The sequence below is a fragment of the Podarcis melisellensis genome (genome assembly GCF_964234715.1).
Source record: "Podarcis melisellensis genome assembly, chromosome: 16".
Classification (NCBI taxonomy): Eukaryota; Metazoa; Chordata; class Lepidosauria; order Squamata; family Lacertidae; genus Podarcis; species Podarcis melisellensis.
This window is the reverse complement of record NC_138533.1, coordinates 16,541,314-16,560,236: the sequence shown is the minus strand read 5'-3', so window position 1 is coordinate 16,560,236 and position 18,923 is coordinate 16,541,314. Positions and strand designations below refer to the sequence as shown.

Sequence of the window (18,923 nt, the reverse complement as noted above, 5' to 3'; positions counted from 1 at the left end):
GAGGCCTTTGCATCATGAATTTGCTCCGTTTCTGAGGTTTTACGTCTCAAATGTTTTATATTTTTATTGTTGAGGAGACCCAGATGGTGAAAAGAGGGGTATAAATATTTATAAATAAATAAATATTGATAGAGGGAGAAGATGGGCAATGAGTTGTGCTTAAGGAAACAGTGTATGGCTGAATCCCTCCGTCCTTGGGGTAACAATCATGAGGAAAGTTCCAGAGTTGGAGCCACTATGTCACCAATTGCTATGGAGCTTTCTCCAACTTGGTGTCTTCAGATGTTTTGGACTCCAACTCCCATCAGCCCCGGCCAACGGCCATTTTGGACTACAGCTCCCATCAGCCTCAGCCAGCACAGGTGTTTTGGACCACAACTCCCATCAGCCTTAGCCAAAGCAGTCTTTTTGGATTCCAAGCTCCCATCAGCCCCAGCTACTACTGGCTGGGCCAGCAGGGTTGTGCTAATGGGAGATCATGAGAGTGGAAGTTCAAAACATCTGGAAGGCTCCAGGTTGGGGATGCTCCTCCAGCTCAAAACCTGCTGCTGCACTGCAGCTGAGTTGTCATTTCCAGATGTGACTGGAATGCCTCTTTGGGCTGAATCCTGCCATGACTCACCTTGCACCACCACCCAAAGCGATAGCTAAGCTGCAATTTTAAAATAACGTGCCTGTTAGCCTTGCAGCCTCTATGTAGATAAACATCCGGTGACATCATCAAGGTCGGCCGTTTTATTTTGTTTGCAAATAAAGGAGAACTAAATTGCAAGAAAGGCAAACAGGTTTGGGGTCAATACCGGTAAAAGGTATGTTTTATTCAGCAGGGCAGCCATAGCGCTTGAGAAAAACATTATACGATACCCAGATCAAAATGAAATATGATCAGTTAGAAAGTGTTAAGTCAATTACATGCAATCAATTACAATAATACATTTTTTTAAAACCTCAGGAGATACATTGTTACTCTTGATCCCAATCTGCGAGTGATGAGAGACTCCAGGGATACCTGCACTTATCCGGGATTCTGTTTCCTTGGAATGAAGGACAATGGAGTCTGTAGTGTCTTTAGGATATGTCACTTATTTACACATATCTGCAACCTGAGCATAGCAAGGGAGGGCTCGCAGTATTGGCACCCCAACAGATCCTTGCTTCTCTGTTAGGTTTCCGGAGGAGCCCCAAAACCAGCACAGAGCAGACATATCTCTGTGTATCCAGCTTCCAGCACCACTAAAAAAAAAATTATAGCACACAATTCCCACACACACAGCCCTCCTTGCCATGACATCCAGCCAGGTAAGATGGGAAAAGGCCCACCCATTCGTCTCTATCGCAGCCTGTTTGGACATGTAAATTTCTTATGAAATGAGGAAAGTAAGGAATAGATATGGCTTCTTCTGTACGCATAATCTACAGGCTTATAGATAGATAATTTATTACGGTCAAAGACCAGCTCACATAACATAACACAATAAAAACAGTGTTCATAAAGATAAAATATACAATCAGAGCAGATTGAAGCAATAGCTCATGAGTTAAAATTGAGATATATACATACACCTGTACAACTGAGATTTGGGCTACCATAAAAAATTGACCCTGAGGCGCCCCAAAGGACAACTTCAGTATTTCCCTAGTCAGCTATTTTATTCTAGAGGATGATCTGTGCCTACAAATCTGGGCGCAGAATCTGGCTTATCCTTCACCCTTGGAACTCACTGCCTCATTATTTTTATTTTTATTCCACTGCCTCAGGCATGAAATTAACCTGTCGGTGCTCCTATAAGTGAGCTATAAGTCCCGTGACTTGCGTCCTGAGGTTATAGCAAAATCATTGCCGCAGGGATGTTCTGTAGTGATGGAATGCATCTCATTCCCATGAAACATCCTTGCAAATTCCAGTGGGTAGGCTGAGCGGATGGAAACCAGTGGGTTTGACAAAGCTGGCACTCCGCCCACCCGCTGCTGCCAAAAGAGAAAAACCCAGAGTCTGCCTTAACGGGCCTGAGCATCTTGAAGCGCTTTGCTCAGTATGGAGAGAAACATGATCACCTGTTTACTTGTCTGCACATCAAGGAACTGTTCAGCATCCAGCTGCAAAGAGTGGATTGCAAAGTTGGCAGCCTGTCATATGTGCTGTGAAGTGAGTCAATACTGTTTGAAACACACATATTATTAGTACAGCGATTAACCTACATGCCCCATAAAAAACACAGGCAAGAGGTCAAAGATGGAGCAGCGCGTGAGCAACAGTAAACAGATGACTTTTTTTTTCTTTTTGCTGATTTCAGCCTGAACTATTTCCTCTCCTTTAAAAAATAAAAATAAATATTTATGCTTTTCAGATTTATACATTTCACTAATTTCACAATCATTTTAACACTTCAAAACTTGACTTCCTTCTCCCTCTTTCTGCGGCTCCTTGAATTTATTTTTAATACCTTCTGCATATCCAAATTAACTTAATTTTCTCATTTATTCATCGACTTTAAATATATACTCTTATGAAACTGCAGGTTATTACAATAATCCTGTCAATGTTCTTATCTGTTTACAATTTATCTGTAAATATTCAATAAACTATTTCCATTCTTTTATTTTAAAAAAGGAGTTTGTTATCTTGATTTCTTATTCTTCCAGTAAGTTTCGCCATTTCTGCATATTCCATAAGTTTTTGTATCCATTCTTCTTTTGCTGGGACTTCTGCTTCTTTCCATTCTGGGGCGAGTAGTATTCTTGCCGCTGTGGTCGCATACATAAATATATTTCTAAAGAATTCAGGTAGTTCTGTTCCTATAATTCCCAAAAGAAAAGCTTCTTGTACAGTAGTACCTCACGTTAAGAAGTTAATTCGTTCCGGAGGTCCGTTCTTAACCTGAAACCGTTCTTAATCTGAAGCACCACTTTAGCTAATGGGGCCTCCTGCTGCCGCCACATGATTTCTGTTCTCATCCTGAGGTAAAGTTCTTAACCTGAGGTACTACTTCCGGGTTAGCGGAGTCTGTAGCCTGAAGCGTTTGTAACCAGATGTACCACTGTATTATTATTTTTTACAAACATTACTTTAAACATCCTTTTCAATTCATTATATATCATCTCCCAGTAAGCTTTAACCTCACTCCAAGCCATATGATAAAAAGGAAACTATTTCCTTTCCTTGATGCAGGGCTGGGGAACCTGCTGAGATTGCCAAGGGCAAGGGATGAAAGAAGTTATGGTCCAGCAGGATGGCAGACTCTCCTTCATTGGAGGTTTCTAACCAGAGGTTGGATGGCCATCTGTCAGGGATTCTTTAGCTGTGATTCCAGCATTGCAGCGGGTTGGACTAGATGACCCGCTGGGGTCCCAACTCTACCCTTCTATGATTCTAGGACCTGGAGGGTAGGGATGTGGGAGAAATCTGATTAAGTTCCAATTCAGAGGTGAACTTACCTCTCTTGCACTTTCTGGAACAATACGCAAAACTGAAACACAACCGTCTTTCCGAATTTGCACCTCTATTAACTTTGCAATGTGGTTCTTTAGCCATGTATTGGATACAAAAATACATGCGCTGGAGGAACGTCTGCATGTAAATGCACACGCTATGAAAACTGCATACAAAATGGAACTCACTGCTGCAGGAGGCAGCGATGGTCGCCAACTCGGATGGCTTTAAAGAGGATTGGACAAATTTGGGGAGGCTATCGATGGCTACTAGCCAGGATGGCCATGCTCTGCCCTCCACAGTCGGAGGCAGAAATGCTTCCGAATACCAGTCTCTGGAAACCACAGGAGGGAAGAGGGCTCTTGTGCTCAGGGCCAGTTTGTAGGTTTCTTATTAAAAAGGCATCTGGTTAGCACTGCGAGGGCAGGAGGCTAGATTAGATGGCCACTGGCTGAGCCAGCAAAGATGTCCCCACCCCCCTTAATCCTGGTCCAATTGGAAAGTATTTAAAAACATTTAAAACATTCATTAAAATTATCTTGAAAACAGAATTATCAAAAAGTATCAAAAATATCAATATCAAAATGTTGGGGAGATATTATAAAATGCATCAATGTAAATAACCAAAAATTAATAAGCATTTCACGTCACAGCGTATTGGGATGGAAAGTTTGTTTCTTTAATATATAAACATGTGATTAAATTAAACCATACTTTATTGTTTTCTTTAAAAACATTTGTTTTAATAGAACTTGAAGAGGTTCTCCCCAAAAGCATGTAAAATCACAGTGGCCTCCCTGTCCCCTTAATGTCCGTGTGTGAGCACTTTCATGCATACGCAATAGAGACTGAGATCTCTTTGCCTGCCACCCAGAAATTCCTGGGAAGGGAGCAAAACTCTCCAAAAACAGAAGTCGAGTTGCAGCAACTCCTGCAAACTTTTTCACAAGACTTATATAAGAGGTGAAGATAAGGTCAGGGACAGGTGGCCAGAGAACAGAGGTGGCCCTTTGTAAACTGAGACCATAGAGTCATAGAATTGTGGAACTGGAAGGGACCCCTGGCAGTTCTCTAGTCGAACCCTCTGCAATGCAGGAATCTCAACTAAAGCATCCATGACAGATGCCTTAGCCTCTGGAGTCTGCCCCCACAAGCAACCTCTGACACGAAAGGCTTGTCGGTGCCTGTTGCGCTGTCTGCATCAAAATAAGATGTTCTTGTTTTCTTAGCACACCACAAGCTGTTCTCCCTCCCTTCACGTGTTGGTCTCTCGAGTTTGTTCTCACCGTGAACCGACCGACTGGTTGCTCAGTCACATGTTTGTGGTGTTCCCTGTCTCAAACCGCAAGAGGTTTTGTAATCAAGAGAGAACAAAATATTTGCTCGGTTTCTGCAGAAAGCCAAACACAGGAACTAGCAGTGTTTGGGATTGCTTCCCCTTTCTTGGAAATGCTGTGTAGCTAATCTTCATACAGTGGTACCTCGGGCTAAGAACTTAATTCATTCTGGAGGTCCGTTCTGAACCTGAAACTGTTCTTAACCTGAGGTACCACTTTAGCCAATGGGGACTCCCACTGCTGCTGCGCCTCAATTTCTGTTCTCATCCTGAAGCAAAGTTCTTAACCTGAGGTACTATTTCTGGGTTAGCAGAGCCTGTAACCTGAAGTGTCTGTAACCCGAGGTACCACTGTATTCAGCTGGCCAACAGCTGCCATAAGAAGAGAAAAAGACTAGGAGGGATTGGTGTGGGGGGAGGACTATCCCCTCCAACCATGAGGCAATGCTGTCCAGTTTTGCTCTTCTGCACTCAGTGGTGGTGGCAGAAATTCATGGAGGGGGGCACAGAAGGGGCAAAGTCTATTTCAAAGTGGGCGAGTTGCATGTCACATAGTAAGCTATCGGAAAGAAAGCAGTATATGGTGACAGGAGTGCAGTGATCGGGAGGGGGCAAGTAGAGGGGCCAGCTCTTTGTGTTTTGTCCCCCCTGCACTCTCCCCCCCAACACCACCTATGCCTTCTAAGAACATAAGAAGAGCCTGCTGGGTCAGGCAACAGAAACCAGCAAGCAGGATTCGCATAGAAGAGAACCTTCTCCTCCCGCAGCTTCCAGCAACTAGCATTCATAAGCATTGCTGCCTCTGACTGTGGAGGCAAAGCATAGCCGTCGTGACTAGTAGCCACCAATAGCTGTGGTCTAAATTGCTGAGCCTCTTGGGCTTGCTGGTCGGAAGGTTGGTGGTTCGAATACCCGTGACGGGGTGAGCTCCTGTTGCTCCGCCCCAGCTCCTGCCAACCTAGCAGTTTGAAAGCACACCAGGGCAAGTAGATAAATAAGTACTGCTGCAGCGAGAAGGCAAACGGCATTTCCGTGCGCTCTGGTTTTTGTCACGGTGTCCGGTTGTGCTAGAAGCAGTTTAGTCCTGCTGGCCACATGACCCAGAAAGTTGTCTGTGGACAAATGTTGGCTCCCTCAGCCTGAAAGCAAAACAAGCATCGCAACCCCATAGTCGCTTTTGACTGGACTTAACCATCCAGGGGTCCTTAACATTTTACCTTAACATGAATTTATCCAATCCTCTTTTAAAGCCATCCAGGTTGGTAGTTATCACTGCCTCCTGTGGGAGGGAGTTCTGTAGTTTATGTATTGTGTGAAAGACTTGAATCCTTCCAACTATTGGCTTCATTGGATGCCCATGAGTTCTAGCACTATGAGAGAGGGAGGAAAACTTTGCTATATCCACCTTCTCTATGCCATGCATAATTTTATAAACTTCCATCATGTCACCTCTTACTCTTATCAGGCGAGGGCCTAGATCATACAGGGATTGCTGACCCCTGGATGGCCGCACGTCCCCCGCCGCTGACATAAAGCCTGCTTCTGTCTCCTCCAGAGGAGATATGACTCTTCTAAAAGCTGACCTGGCTTTCTACTCAATGGGGAATTGAGGAGAGAGACTCAGGCCACTTCCAGACTGTCATTATGTTGTGGGTATCATTAAATTGTATAGCGGCAGATTCAGCTTGCGCAATTAAAGTGGGTTTGGGGCCCTTGCTCACCAAACCTACTTCCTTCCCACCCACCTACCCTGGACTCTGAAAACCAGATTATTTTTGCAGTAAAAAAAAGTAATGGGGAAAAGTGACTGGAGAGTGTGGGATAATGGCAGTGCTGAGAAACGCCATACAATTTTGCTGCAAACGCAGGGTACTCTTCTATCCCAGCTTGATCACCGAGATCGTGTGCAGGAGAGCTGTTGGTTGTTGCTCCCTGAGTTGGCAAGGCTCATCTGACATCAACAAGCCTTTAGTTATCATATTTATATTTTATATTAGTTTGTTGTTCTTTTCCCCTTCCCCCTCACTTTTCCTTCTTTTTTTCTGTATCACTTTATTTGTTTTAATTGAAATTACTTGAATAATAATAATAATAATAATAATAATAAGCCTTTAGTGCCATGTGCCCAGTCCTGTAGAATATTCTGCCAGTAGAGATTCAGCAGGTACCTTCTGTGTAGGGCTGCCATATGTCCAGATTTTCCTGGACATTACTGGGATTTCAAAGGAAGAATTGATGTCTGGGGGTGCTTTCTGAATTATTTTTTTAAAAATATGGCAACCCTACTTTTGTGCCATCTTTTAGACATCCCCTGCAAGCTTTCCTATTCTGTCAGGCTTCTGCAGGCAATTAACAATATACCTTTCCACAATAAGTTAGCCGATTTCAGCATTTTTATATGCTTTTTATCGCATGGTTTTACACAGGATTGTTGTATACCACTCTGGTATTTATTTTTTCCTTTTTTAAATGAATAGTGGTATATAAACACAGGCCGCAGGCTGTTGCTTTTGCGCGCCATAGAATTTGGGTGACCTTGATGCAGGATTTTGCTCTGTTATCTCAGACAGGCCTGATCAAGCTGCATGCTTAATCTATTGCTCACCCTGATATTTTATAGCTTCTTTGTCTGTTTGGCACCATCAGCTGCGCCTGGCGGTTAACGTGTTGCAAGAGGACAAGGGAATGCCCCAAAGGAGATTATAAAAACTGGAGATAAAAAGAAGGGGAAACAGATTGGGGGGTGGGGGCAGACCAGAAGTGGTGGGGGGGTGGCGTGGAATCTTCAATTATTTTTCTTAGCATTAGTTACAGTGGGTTAAGGGAGCTAACCTTTTATGAACAGTGTGTGCGTGTGTGCGTGTGCGCAACATGTTGTGCAACATGTTGATCGAGCATTCATTCTGATCTATCATCTATCTATCATCTATCTATCTATCTATCATCTATCTATCTATCATCTATCTATCATCTATCTCTCAGAACGAATGTTCATCCTCTGCACTAACTTAATGCAAAACTGTACAGAGCGAAGATTGATAAAAGGGTTTGTAGGGAACAGCCTACAGATGGCTGCCTGTCTTTAAGCCCAGGATAGCAAATGCTCTCTCCCTCTGCAATTGCACATCAATGGGACGAAGAGCCTGGCGTTTTGCCTAGTGAAAGCAAACAGCCGGGCAGTTCTGAGAAGTACTGGGAGCACGGTACAGTTATGTAACCTTATGGAAACAATGCAGCCTCGGAGGAATAAACTGCTCCTGGAATACGATGTGCAGGAAACATTGCTGCCTCTGTGCCCCACCTCGAAGGGCGGGTCCGTGCGTGCGTGCTCTTTCTAGAATGCACGCGGCAATCTGAGCATGGTTGGGATTGTTATAGAAAATATAGGGGGATTGGCTTTTGCTGCCCAACTCCCCTAGGGACTGAGTCCCCTAAGTCCATGATCGGTCAGAGCTGAATGGATGGAGGCAAAATCCATGGAAAGAAAGGCAGATCTTTATTTTTTTTTCTGTTGCAGCAGAATTGCCTCCCCTCTTTGCAAGGAGGTAGGAGAGGCCCGAACAATGGTGCAGCAAGCCTCTGCAAATACTTTTAAAATTGCCCACCCTGTACCCCAAGACCACCTCCCAAAACATCACAGGAGGAGGCAGTCTCCAGCAGAAATTTGAGAGTGTTGCTTCCTTCCTGTCTGCCAGGTCCCTGATAATGCCTTACTTGATTGCATTTTCTGGGTAGCCTGGCCATTCCTTTGAGATGATAAATACTTCAGCTCCTGAATCTCTTACACATATTGATAGTTTGCTTAGCAGATAACTTGCCAGACTGTACTTGCAGGGAGGTGTAAGCTGCTACAATCAAAGACAAATGGAAAGCTTTTCCCATTTTCTTCCTTCTTGCAGAGAAATATTTGAGGTCAATTTGGGAGAGTCAAAATGGCTTTAGGGTTGCTCTTCCTGTACTATTTCAGACACGTGGTTTCTATACTTATGTTTGCCTTGTAGATTTATGAACATTTATTCTACATTTGAGACCTTAGAATTCTTATAACAGGATTGCTTTGTGTTGTTGCTGTTTTGCTCCATCTGAATTGCTTACTGTCTGGGTAACACGTATGACCGTCCCAGGACCGTATAGCATCTGGGCTATGTGCTTGCAAAACGTTGGCCTCTTTGCTCCGGTGCCTTTCAAGAATCTTCTGGAGCATGTGGGACATGCATCCCTGTGGCTTTTGGCTTCAAGCAGGCAAACGAAGGGGACCTGGGCCAATAGCTGCTGGAAAAACGCACACAAATGAATGGTCCCAGAAGATGAAATGGGAAGGAAACAGAGCGTTGCAAAGATTTGCACTGGCCAGCTTTTCCAAAGAATTCAAGGCGCTGGGTGTCTATTGTAGGCTTAAAATATCTCCTGTTTATAGCTGCAGGAGTCAGTAGTGTAGCTCTGGGGTGGGAGGGGTGGGACTGGAAAGGGGTCCCTTTTAAATGGACCATTAAGGGGCAGTGATGGCTGCCAACCTGCAGGACAGCTTAGAGCCTGCCGGATAGCTCAGTCAGTGGAGCAGGAGACGCTTAATCTCAGGGTTGCGGGTTTGAGCCCCACGATGGGCAAAAAGAGTGCTGCATTCCACCTTCTTTTTTTTTTGTCACGCTCCTGGGCAGTTTACTGGAAAGTTATCAAAAAGAATATAACTGTGTCATAAACTAGAAGGCCTCAGGATGATCAGGAACACAGGATGAAAGGATCTGCAAGATTAGATCTAAGTTGTCTGGGAAAGTAATAAAAGGCCTTTGGCCAGTGTGTGGAAAACACAAATGAGCTGGATTCAGACTTCCATTCTGTGAGCTTATAGAGCAAACCTGCAGAGTTTTCTGCTCGGTTCAGTAGGTCTTGTTGCCATCTAATGGTGGACAGGATCCCAACCCCAGTTCCCATCAAAATTAATGGCTCTGTTTCCCAACTCACTTAGGTTGCAATCATAACTCCACTTACCTGGGAGTAAGCCCCACTTAATTCATTGGGACTGGCTTCTGAGTAGATGAGGTTAGCCTTGTGTGGTTAGTCTGGATAAAGAAACTGATCCGTAGTAAACTGACCACTACAGTTTCCTTTGAAAACAAGCTTAATGTTTACTAGAACAGCTTTTCTTTTTTTCATTATTCTGAATTCCATTTTATAACCCATCTCTCCCCTCATTTTATTCTCACAACAATCTTTCGAGGTAGGCTAGGCTGAACGAGGGGTGACGAGTCCAACACCAGCCAGTGAGCTGCATGGCTGAGCAGGGATTCGAACCCAGAGCTTCCCAAAACTAGTCCATGCCAGCTCTAGCGTGGACAGATCTGCTCCTAGAACATACAGCAAAATGGTAGCAACTGAAAATGCATCGGGCGCCAGCAGTGGTGTAGTGGTTAGATTGTCAGACTAGGGCGTGGGAGACCGGGGTTCAAATCTCTATCCTTAGCCTAACCTAACTTACAAGGTGGTTGTGTGAGGATAAGGCTACTTGCCACAATGGCTGTGCTCTACCTCTGCAGCTGGAGCCAGTAATGCTTCTGAACACCAGTTGCTGGAAACCGCAGGAGGGTTTCCAGTCTTGTGTTTGACTCCTGCTCATGAGTTTCCCACTGGGACATCTGGAAAGGAGATGCTGGATTAGATGGGCCATTGGTCTGATCCAGCAGGCTCTTCTTTAGTTCAAATGTGGGCGAGCATCACAGGAGGTGGCTCAGTTTGCAAAGCACACCTAGTCAAGGCTCAAGAGGCAAGAACACATCACCTGCCTGGGCGCTTGACAGCTGGTTTTGCAGCTCTGACTGGGCTGCTAAAACCGGAGGTTTCTGACGTCCCCGGCACTGCCTTTGGTTTTGGAGGTGGGCGGGGGGAGGGGGCGGGTTCATTGGCGTTTTCACAAGTCTGCTGATGCTTTAAGTCAGCCCATTTGGCTCCCCCCCCCCACCGCAACTTCCTCTAGAGAGAGCTAAATCAAGGTTCTCTGCTCCATCCGGAACAAGCTGTTCCTTTTTGCGCTTCCTGCCTCCGGAAACTATTCTGCAGAATTTGGGGTGGCAGCAGAACAGGCCCCAGACCAAAAAAAGTGTGGCAGAGGTAGCTCTACAGAGGAGAGATGCACAAGAGGTCGAACAACCGCTTTCATGGGGCTGGTTTAGCTTTGACTTGGGAAGAGTGTAAGCTTTCAGGTCTCACAGAAATCAATGCCTGGACCAAAGGGTTTGGTGACGCTCAGCTGCTTGCACACTTCTCTGCTGACCTAATAGAAATTTTGTTACGATTTCACCCCTTCTTCCCTTTGCTTCTTGCTTTCTCTCCATTCTTCCTTGTATTCATCATACACAAATCATCTTTTCAAACGCCGCTGCCTCTGACTCCAAGCTTTCAGTCGTGCTACTCTTTATGTGTCGGCATAAAAACAGGGGTTATATGAGATCTAAACAAAACGCTTGCCAGTAATCTAGCTGATGCTTTGAACCGACTGAAGTTTCTGAGTCGTCTTCAAGGGCAGCCCCACACAGAGTGTGTTGCAATAATCCAATTTGGAAGTTCCCAGAGTTAAGAGTGGAAAGATTTGACAGGGAGAGAAACTGAAATCATCTTTCACCCATCTCTACCACTAAGGCAGCTCCTAAGATTCTCCCACTCAGCCTTCCTAAGAAAATTTCCATTCCCAATACTGTATGGTGTTCTCTTATCAAGATAGCTGCTGCCCTAGCAGAGCCCTTCAATTATTAAGATCATTTCCATATCAAAGTCTCTCACCTCAGTTTATTCTCACAAAAACCCTGTATGTTGGTGAGTTAGGTTGCTGAGAGAAAAGCACTCTGTGTAAGCTAGGAATGTCCAAAGTCCATTTTAGGGGCCTAATCTGGCCCCCGCCGGTCGATTTAATATGTCCTGAGGTAAAATCCTTTTAAAAAAAGCTCAGTAACTCACACATGTTCACTTCATCAAATCTGGCCCTCTTTGAAAAAAAATTGGGCACCCCTGGTGTAAGCTCACCTGGACTCTGTCCTTGTTCCTTCACACATGTCCAAGACTGGGTTGCCTCCCTAACATTCAAAGCAGGTTTTTCAGATGTGCTTTTCAGAACCAGCTTCTGTGGCCTGATCCTGCCAGACCATGACTTGCACCACATGTAAAAGATGAGCATGTCAGTTTCTGAACACTTCCTTCCCACCATGCTTCAGGGCAGCATCTGACACATGCCAGAGGGCAGCAGGACATGTGGAAATGCCACATCCTGCCAACAGCCTGCTGAGGGAGAACCACAACAATTTTACCTGTTGGAATCAGAGGATAACCTGAGGAATTTGCTCCTGGGCAAGCAAACTTCACATTCTTTTGGGCACACGTGGGTCACTCCTGGGCACAGAAGGCAGAGGCAGCAATTAAAATTAGGGCGATGCACACTGGAACTGACAAGGCAGACAGCATCCCTGGAATGGCACAGAGGATGTGAGGAAGCCACAAAAGGATGATCTTCACACCTGCCCCATCCCAGCTAAACCATCCAGGTGAAAGCAATGCCTGGGTCTTGGGAGGCTATTCTCCTTGCTGTGGGAAGCCCACAAGCAGGCCACCTCCCAGCAACTGTTAGTCACAGGTAAGGTAAAGGGACCCCTGATCATTAGGTCCAGTCATGGCCGACTCTGGGGTTGTGGCGCTCATCTCGCTTTACTGGCCGAGGGAGCCGGCATACAGCTTCTGGGTCATGTGGCCAGCATGACTAAGCCGCTTCTGGCGTACCAGAGCAGCGCACGGAAACGCCGTTTACCTTCCCGCCAGAGTGGTACCTATTTATCTACTCGCACCGGCATGCTTTCAAACTGCTAGGTTGGCAGGAGCTGGGACCGAGCAACAGGAGCTCACCCCATTGCAGGGATTCGAACCGCCGACCTTCTGATCGGCAAGTCCTAGGCTCTGTGGTTTAACCCACAGCACCACCCGCGTCCCATGATCATAGTTAGGTAGGATATAAAGGTGTTAATTTATATTTAATTTTCACTTTCTTCTGTGTATATTGTAATGTTCTCTTGCTGCTATGGCCATTGGCCGAGGCGAATAAAATTTCTATTCTATTCTAAAATGTATTACCCAATTCTCTCTCTCTCTCAGAAACAAACAATCAAACAAAAACCCTATAATTGCCTGTGTGGATGAGTCAATGCTGCTGAAAGATTTGGAATGGTTACAATTTTAGAAGCATCCATTTAAGGGGAAAATTTTGGTATTCGAAGTTTCCTGCGTCTTGCCAAGGCCTTAGCTTGTGACTTCCCCCCGGCCCTCCTTCACCCCCTGGCCCTCTGCCTCTCTGTCCATTAGATAAACTTCCTGCCATTTTGGATTTGAGTCGAAAACAGGAAATGGTGCAGAGTGGGGCAGCCTTTCCACAGAGGAGGAGGAAGGGTTTTACTCCCAGATAGTTTCCACATTCTATTCGAGTCTTAAGCCTCTGAGCAGACTTGGAAAAGGCAGATATAACATTACAGGACACAGGCTTATTTAAGACTATATAGAACACCTATTATCAGTAATGATGGCATTCACAGGTGGATAATACTTTTATTTTTCCTAAATCTTTACTATCTGTAAAGGGAATATTTGTATGAGTTAGTACTTTATCAGACCCTCCAAGTGTCCCTATTTTCCAGGGACAGAAGCTGTCCCGGTTTCTGATTTGATTCCAGATTGTCCTGCTTTTCCTTAGGATGTCCCTATTTTCATCAGAGAAATGTTGGAGGGTATGCCTGATTATCACTTTGGAGTCGAGCTGTATCTTTGTACTTTCGTCTTTCCAGGCTGTGATACTTTATCTTTGATTTTCCTCTTTCTTTCTTCTTGCTGTGTTTTTGTTAATACAGCCGTACAATACCTTGGAAGTTGAACGGAATCCGTTCCAGAAGTCCATTCAACTTCCAAAATGTTCAGAAACCTAAGAGCGGCTTCTGATTGGCTGCAGGGAGCTCCTGCAACCAATCGGAAGCCCTGTTGGATGTTCGGTTTCCAAAAAAATGTTCAAAAACCGGAACACTCACTTCCAGGTTTTAATCATTTGGGAGCTGAAACGTACGAGTACCAAGGCGTTCGACAACCAAGGTACAACTGTATATCCATAATGATATTGATAGCAGAAAAGCTAAGGCAGTTCTAGGCTGCATCAACAGAAGTACATTATCCAGATCAAGGGAAACCATAGTACCACTCTGTTCTGCCTTGGTCAGACCCCACCAGGAGTCCTGTATCCAGTTCTGGGCGCCACAGTTTAGGAAGGTTCTTGACAAGATGGAAGGTGTGCAGAGAAGGGCGACAAAAATGATCAAGGGTCTGGAAACCAAGCCTTGTGAGGAACAGTTGAGGGCAATGGGGATGTTTAGCCTGGAGAAGAGAAGACTGAGAGGGGATACGACAGCCACCTTTGAATACAGGTGACAAATGTTTTGCGTGGAGCAAAACATGCATTGGTGGAGCACTGCAAGCCCATTCTGCCTGCCCCATTTTCTGGCCACTTCCGGGATGTGGCAATGCACACGGCCACACACATATTGAATGCACGTAAAAGTGTTACCTGTAGCTGAAGAACCATCACATGGAAGATGGAACCAGCTTGTTTTCTGCTGCTCCAGAGTAGGACCCTGTTACGGGAAAATCCGGGTGCGGGGTTGCCCTTGCCACCCGGCTCGTCGGACGGAGTCCGCGGGTCCTAGCGGAGGAAAATGAGCTCAGCCGGAGACAGGAGCAATAAGCGGAGATCCAAGTTTATTGCGCAACAGGTTCAAAATGCTATTGAACCCCGAGAATGGGGCGACATAAACTTTTAAAAGTTCCCTCCAAGTCCCAGAATACAACACGGTAAAACGTCATGAATGCATTAAGAGAGGGTTGGGTTTTGCAAGTTGCGTCATGAATATATCACGGAGAGGTGGAGTTACATACATTAACATTTCAGGAAGGGAGGGGGGAATATGCAGAGTGAAGAATATACATAGATAAACGTTTCCTGAGTATAGGTGATGATAGAACAATGGCCCAGATATGCATCGTCTGCCACCTGGCATTTGCCCGGAGGAAGGGTTTGGCAGAGCGATCTGGCAGGATTAAGATCTTCCTGTGTACGTGACCTGTCGCTCTGGGGATTATGGAAGTGGAGACAGCATCATGGAGTCTGAAGGGAACTAAGCAAAATGACAGCGGAATGGAGAAAATCGGAGCTTCGGTCGATTTTATATCATTTTCTGAAGTTCTAGTCCTTTGCCGGTCAAGTGTATCAAAGGCGGAAACAAATGGATACATTGTAACCAGATTTTGACAGTTTTACGAGGCCCCAGGTTTCGGTTCCATTGTTCTCGCAGCGGGGGGCTGTCAGCAGCTTGTCAGTAGGTTCAATGAGGCGTGCAAGAGCTCCCTGAGCCAGCTCCTGCAGGATGAATGCACGGCTGTGATTGGCTGAGGCGCAGCTCGTTTTTGTGAATGGGGATACAATGTAATACGGTCGATTCACGTTGGAAATAGGAAGGAGAAAAGGTATAGAAAGATGGGGCTTATTTCGCCCGCGTGAAGACAAGAGAGAGAGAGAGAGAGAGAGAGCCTTTTATTTACAAGGCAAGGCAGGGGTATAGTGTGGTGCTTGTGCAACGGTGTGGGGGCTGAAGGTTCGAGGCCAGGCTGGTCACTGTAGAGGTCATCGCCTCGGGCCCGTTCAGGGAGCGCTGCGGGAGGATGGGTACCCCCCCCCCTGCTCCTTCCGTATCAGTCCCCCATTCGGAGATAGATTTGCATTAAAGTTCTGTAAGAACTTGCAAATCCTTTCTCCGCACTCTATACCCCTGTAATTTCATACTCTCCTTCCCCCAGGTGTCTCATCTGTACATATTCTGGGAAAACGGGATGGTTGTTAGAGCGAGAGTAGGCTCGAAGAGAAAGTGAGGTGGACTGAGTAGGACAGCGGAGAAGAGAGCAGCAAGGGGAAACGCAGTGTATAGCGCAGCAGAATATTGAAAGGCAGAGGACAACTATAAGGGCAGTAAGCAACATCACCTTAAGCAACTGCCGGAGCCATCCAAGCTTGGGTAACCATCCCCATAAGTCCATATCGGATAGTCCTTCATGTCGGATTTCATCTAGTTTCCCAGCCAACTCGTGTATATTGTTTAAATGTCCGGTGATATTCAGAGTTCGATCTGTCACATAGGTACAGCACTCAGTACCTATTAATGCGCACGTCCCTCCTTGGCTGGAGAGGAGGAAATCCGTCGCGATCCTGGTCTGCAAACTCAGTTGTCTCACCTCTGACAGCTCTGACATTAGGGAATCGGTGATTTGGGTTGCTTCTTGCATAAATTTCAGAAGGATGTCTGTAAGGCGGAGGATGTCCACATGATTGGAGCCAGCCCCATAGGCAGGGAAGAGCGCCCGACCGACAGTTTCTCCGTTGGCAACGACATCGGACAAGTCTGATAATCCCTTTTGTTCTCTCCTATTCCTTTGCCTCCCGGGAGGCAGATGTGGGACTACCCTTATGCCGGGAACGATGTAGCCCACGAAGCAAGATCCCGACATATGTGGGCTCACCCAAGTGTATGCGCGATGGCCACACACCCAAAACAGGCCGCTCAGGTAGGATTCCATTCTCCCGGAGGCGAAAGCTTGTAGTAACATGACATCGGCTGGTTGAGGCTGCCAGGTCGGAGGGTGCCCGACGACGGTGGCCCAGGCAAGGGTGAGGTTCAGGAAAGTCCGGGACCCGGTCATGTCAGTGACAGTGACATGGCCTGCGGGTAAAAGTTCCAAGTTGGAGGTACAGGTGCTGGATCCAATGAAGGTCCCCTCGCCAGTGAAGATGCGGCAAAGGGGTCCCTTAGTGGGGCCGGTGAGGTAGAGATATTGGTGGGTCAGGTTCAAGGCCGTTAAGTTCCAAGAGGCGACGTCTCCGGACCGGAACTGTTCGGTGGTCACAGGCACGGGGACAAGGGGGAGGCTTTGTTGTAGGTGGCTAGGTGCATGAGCGCAAATCCAACACTCGGGATAGGGCGCCTCCTTAGCTACCTGGCCGAGAAGTTTGATGTACGAGTTTTGTTCCCACGAGGAGAGGAGGTCCTCTCCTTGGAGGGAGGAGTCCGTGCCAAGTTGGCGGGGTGCTGTACCGAGTGGATGAAGTGGGTCGGTAGTATTGAGGAGTCGCCTGTCTTTGGCTATGCCTCCGCACCTCAATGGTCCAACATTGTCCCAAGTAGGGGGGCGAGAGGGATGTGCTGGATGATACCACCCCTCTAAATATTCCGCTCCTCTCCAATCGTGGGTGACCCCGAGGTTCCAGAGGCAGCAAAATCCTCTCAGACAAAGTCCTTGCAGTTGGGGTTTTCGGGGCTCTGGAGTCATGAGGAGACATTGGAATCCGAAAATCAAGTTGTCAGAGGGGTTTGTTGCGTCAGTGTAAGACGATGTGACCCCCCCTTTCTCGACTTCGGTCCAATTTGGCTTCGTCAAGAGTTCCCCATTGCCGTAAAGGATATGAGTCCCGTTCACACAGCTAAGGCGGTAGTAGGACTGGTCAAGGGTAACTGCTGCCGACCCAATGCGGTGTAGGCGTTCGTCCCGGATGAAAAGTTCCCAGTACGCACTGTCCGTTAGTTGGGGTATGAGGGAATGGCGTAACAATGTTCGAGATTCAGGGAGGCAAAAGTCAAAGTCCCCCATTCGGTCAGGATTTGACTTCCCGCCGGCTTCAACTCGATGGTAATCCAAGAAATGGTAGTCCGTGGTTAATCCGGTGCATTGATCCGTTGGTGTGGTTGAGGATTGGGTTAGAGCCCCGTGAGTGAGGAAGATAAAGAGAAGGTGCATGATAAGAGTCCGAGGGCAGCAAGGCATTGTCGGAAAGGCGCGCTGTCAACGGGGCTGTCAAAGGAGCTGTCAAAAGCGCACTGTCAGAGAGCTGTCAAAGGCGCGCTGTCAAAGGCGCGCTGTCAGAGAGCTGTCAAAGAAGCTGTCAAAGGCGCGCTGTCAGAGAGCTGTCAAAGGAGCTGCCAAAGGCGCGCTGTCAGAGAGCTGTCAAAGGCGCGCTGTCAAAGAGCTGCCAAAGGCGCGCTGTCAGAGGAGCTGTCAAAAGGCGCGCTGTCAGAGAGCTGTCAAAGGCGCTTCAGGCGGAGTTTGATAGCGTCGGGATCCTGGACAATCTCAGATGTCCAGTTGGGTTGAACTGTGTCTGGTCCGGTCTGTTGGGCCCGATTCTGACCCCGATCTGGTCCGGTCTGTTGGGCCCGATTCTGACCCCGATCTGGTCCGGTCTGTTGGGCCCGATTCTGACCCCGATCTGGTCCGGTCTGTTGGTCGTCGTCGTCGACGTATGTGGTCGGTGGGGTGGGTGGAGTCGAAAAGGTGAAGTCCTCACCGTAGCTCTCTTCGGTCTCTGGAGGAGGAGGAGAGGACTTGCACCTTGTGTGGTGTAACCAAGAGTTTTTCTCACCTATTTTCACGGCGGTTGGTGATGTGAGGAGTATTTGGTATGGTCCTTCCCACGCGGGCTGGAGCGGTTCCTTTTGGTAGACTTTGACGAGAATCCAGTCACCGGGGTGAAAGGAGTGGGCGTGGACGTCGATGGGGAGGTTCTGCCCTTCAATGGCGGCGTACTGGTGGAGGCGTTGTAACTGTGTCTGGAGCTGAATAACATAATTAGTAAGTTCTGCTTCTCCCAGTTCAAGCTCTGAGAGTGGGTATAAGGTGTTGTAGACTGGAGGAGGTCTCCCAAATAGAAGTTCGAACGGGGAGAGTTTTAGGCGTTCAGTTGGGGCACTACGTATGTTGTGGAGAACTAGCGGGAGTGCATTGACCCATTTCAGACCTGTAAGGCTGCAGAGTTTTCCCAACTGTATTTTTATTTCCTGGTTCATCCGTTCTACGTGGCCAGATGATTGTGGGTGATATGGTGTATGGAGGTCCCATTTAATTTGGAGGGTCTTGGCCACTAGTTGCACAATTTCGGCGGTAAAGTGAGTTCCCCTGTCGCTGTCTAAGCGGCGGGGTATTCCATATCGGGGAATAATGTCTTGTAAGAGGGCCCTAGCGACTACGGATGCGGTAGCTTTTCGGCAGGGGAATCCCTCTACCCATGAGGAAAATTGGTCCACTATAACCAGAACGTGCTTA

At 46.9% G+C, this 18,923-nt stretch overlaps 1 long non-coding RNA gene across 1 annotated transcript; it reads right to left on the bottom strand.

Moving 5' to 3' along the window:
- Nucleotides 1-832: 832 nt before the first annotated feature.
- Nucleotides 833-14,414, bottom strand: LOC309359469. Its single transcript, XR_014163848.1, has 3 exons — nucleotides 14,347-14,414; nucleotides 12,062-12,143; nucleotides 833-2,796 (listed from the first exon to the last, which is right to left on the bottom strand). It is a non-coding gene; the product is annotated as an uncharacterized lncRNA (long non-coding RNA).
- Between the last annotated feature and the right edge of the window lie 4,509 nt (nucleotides 14,415-18,923).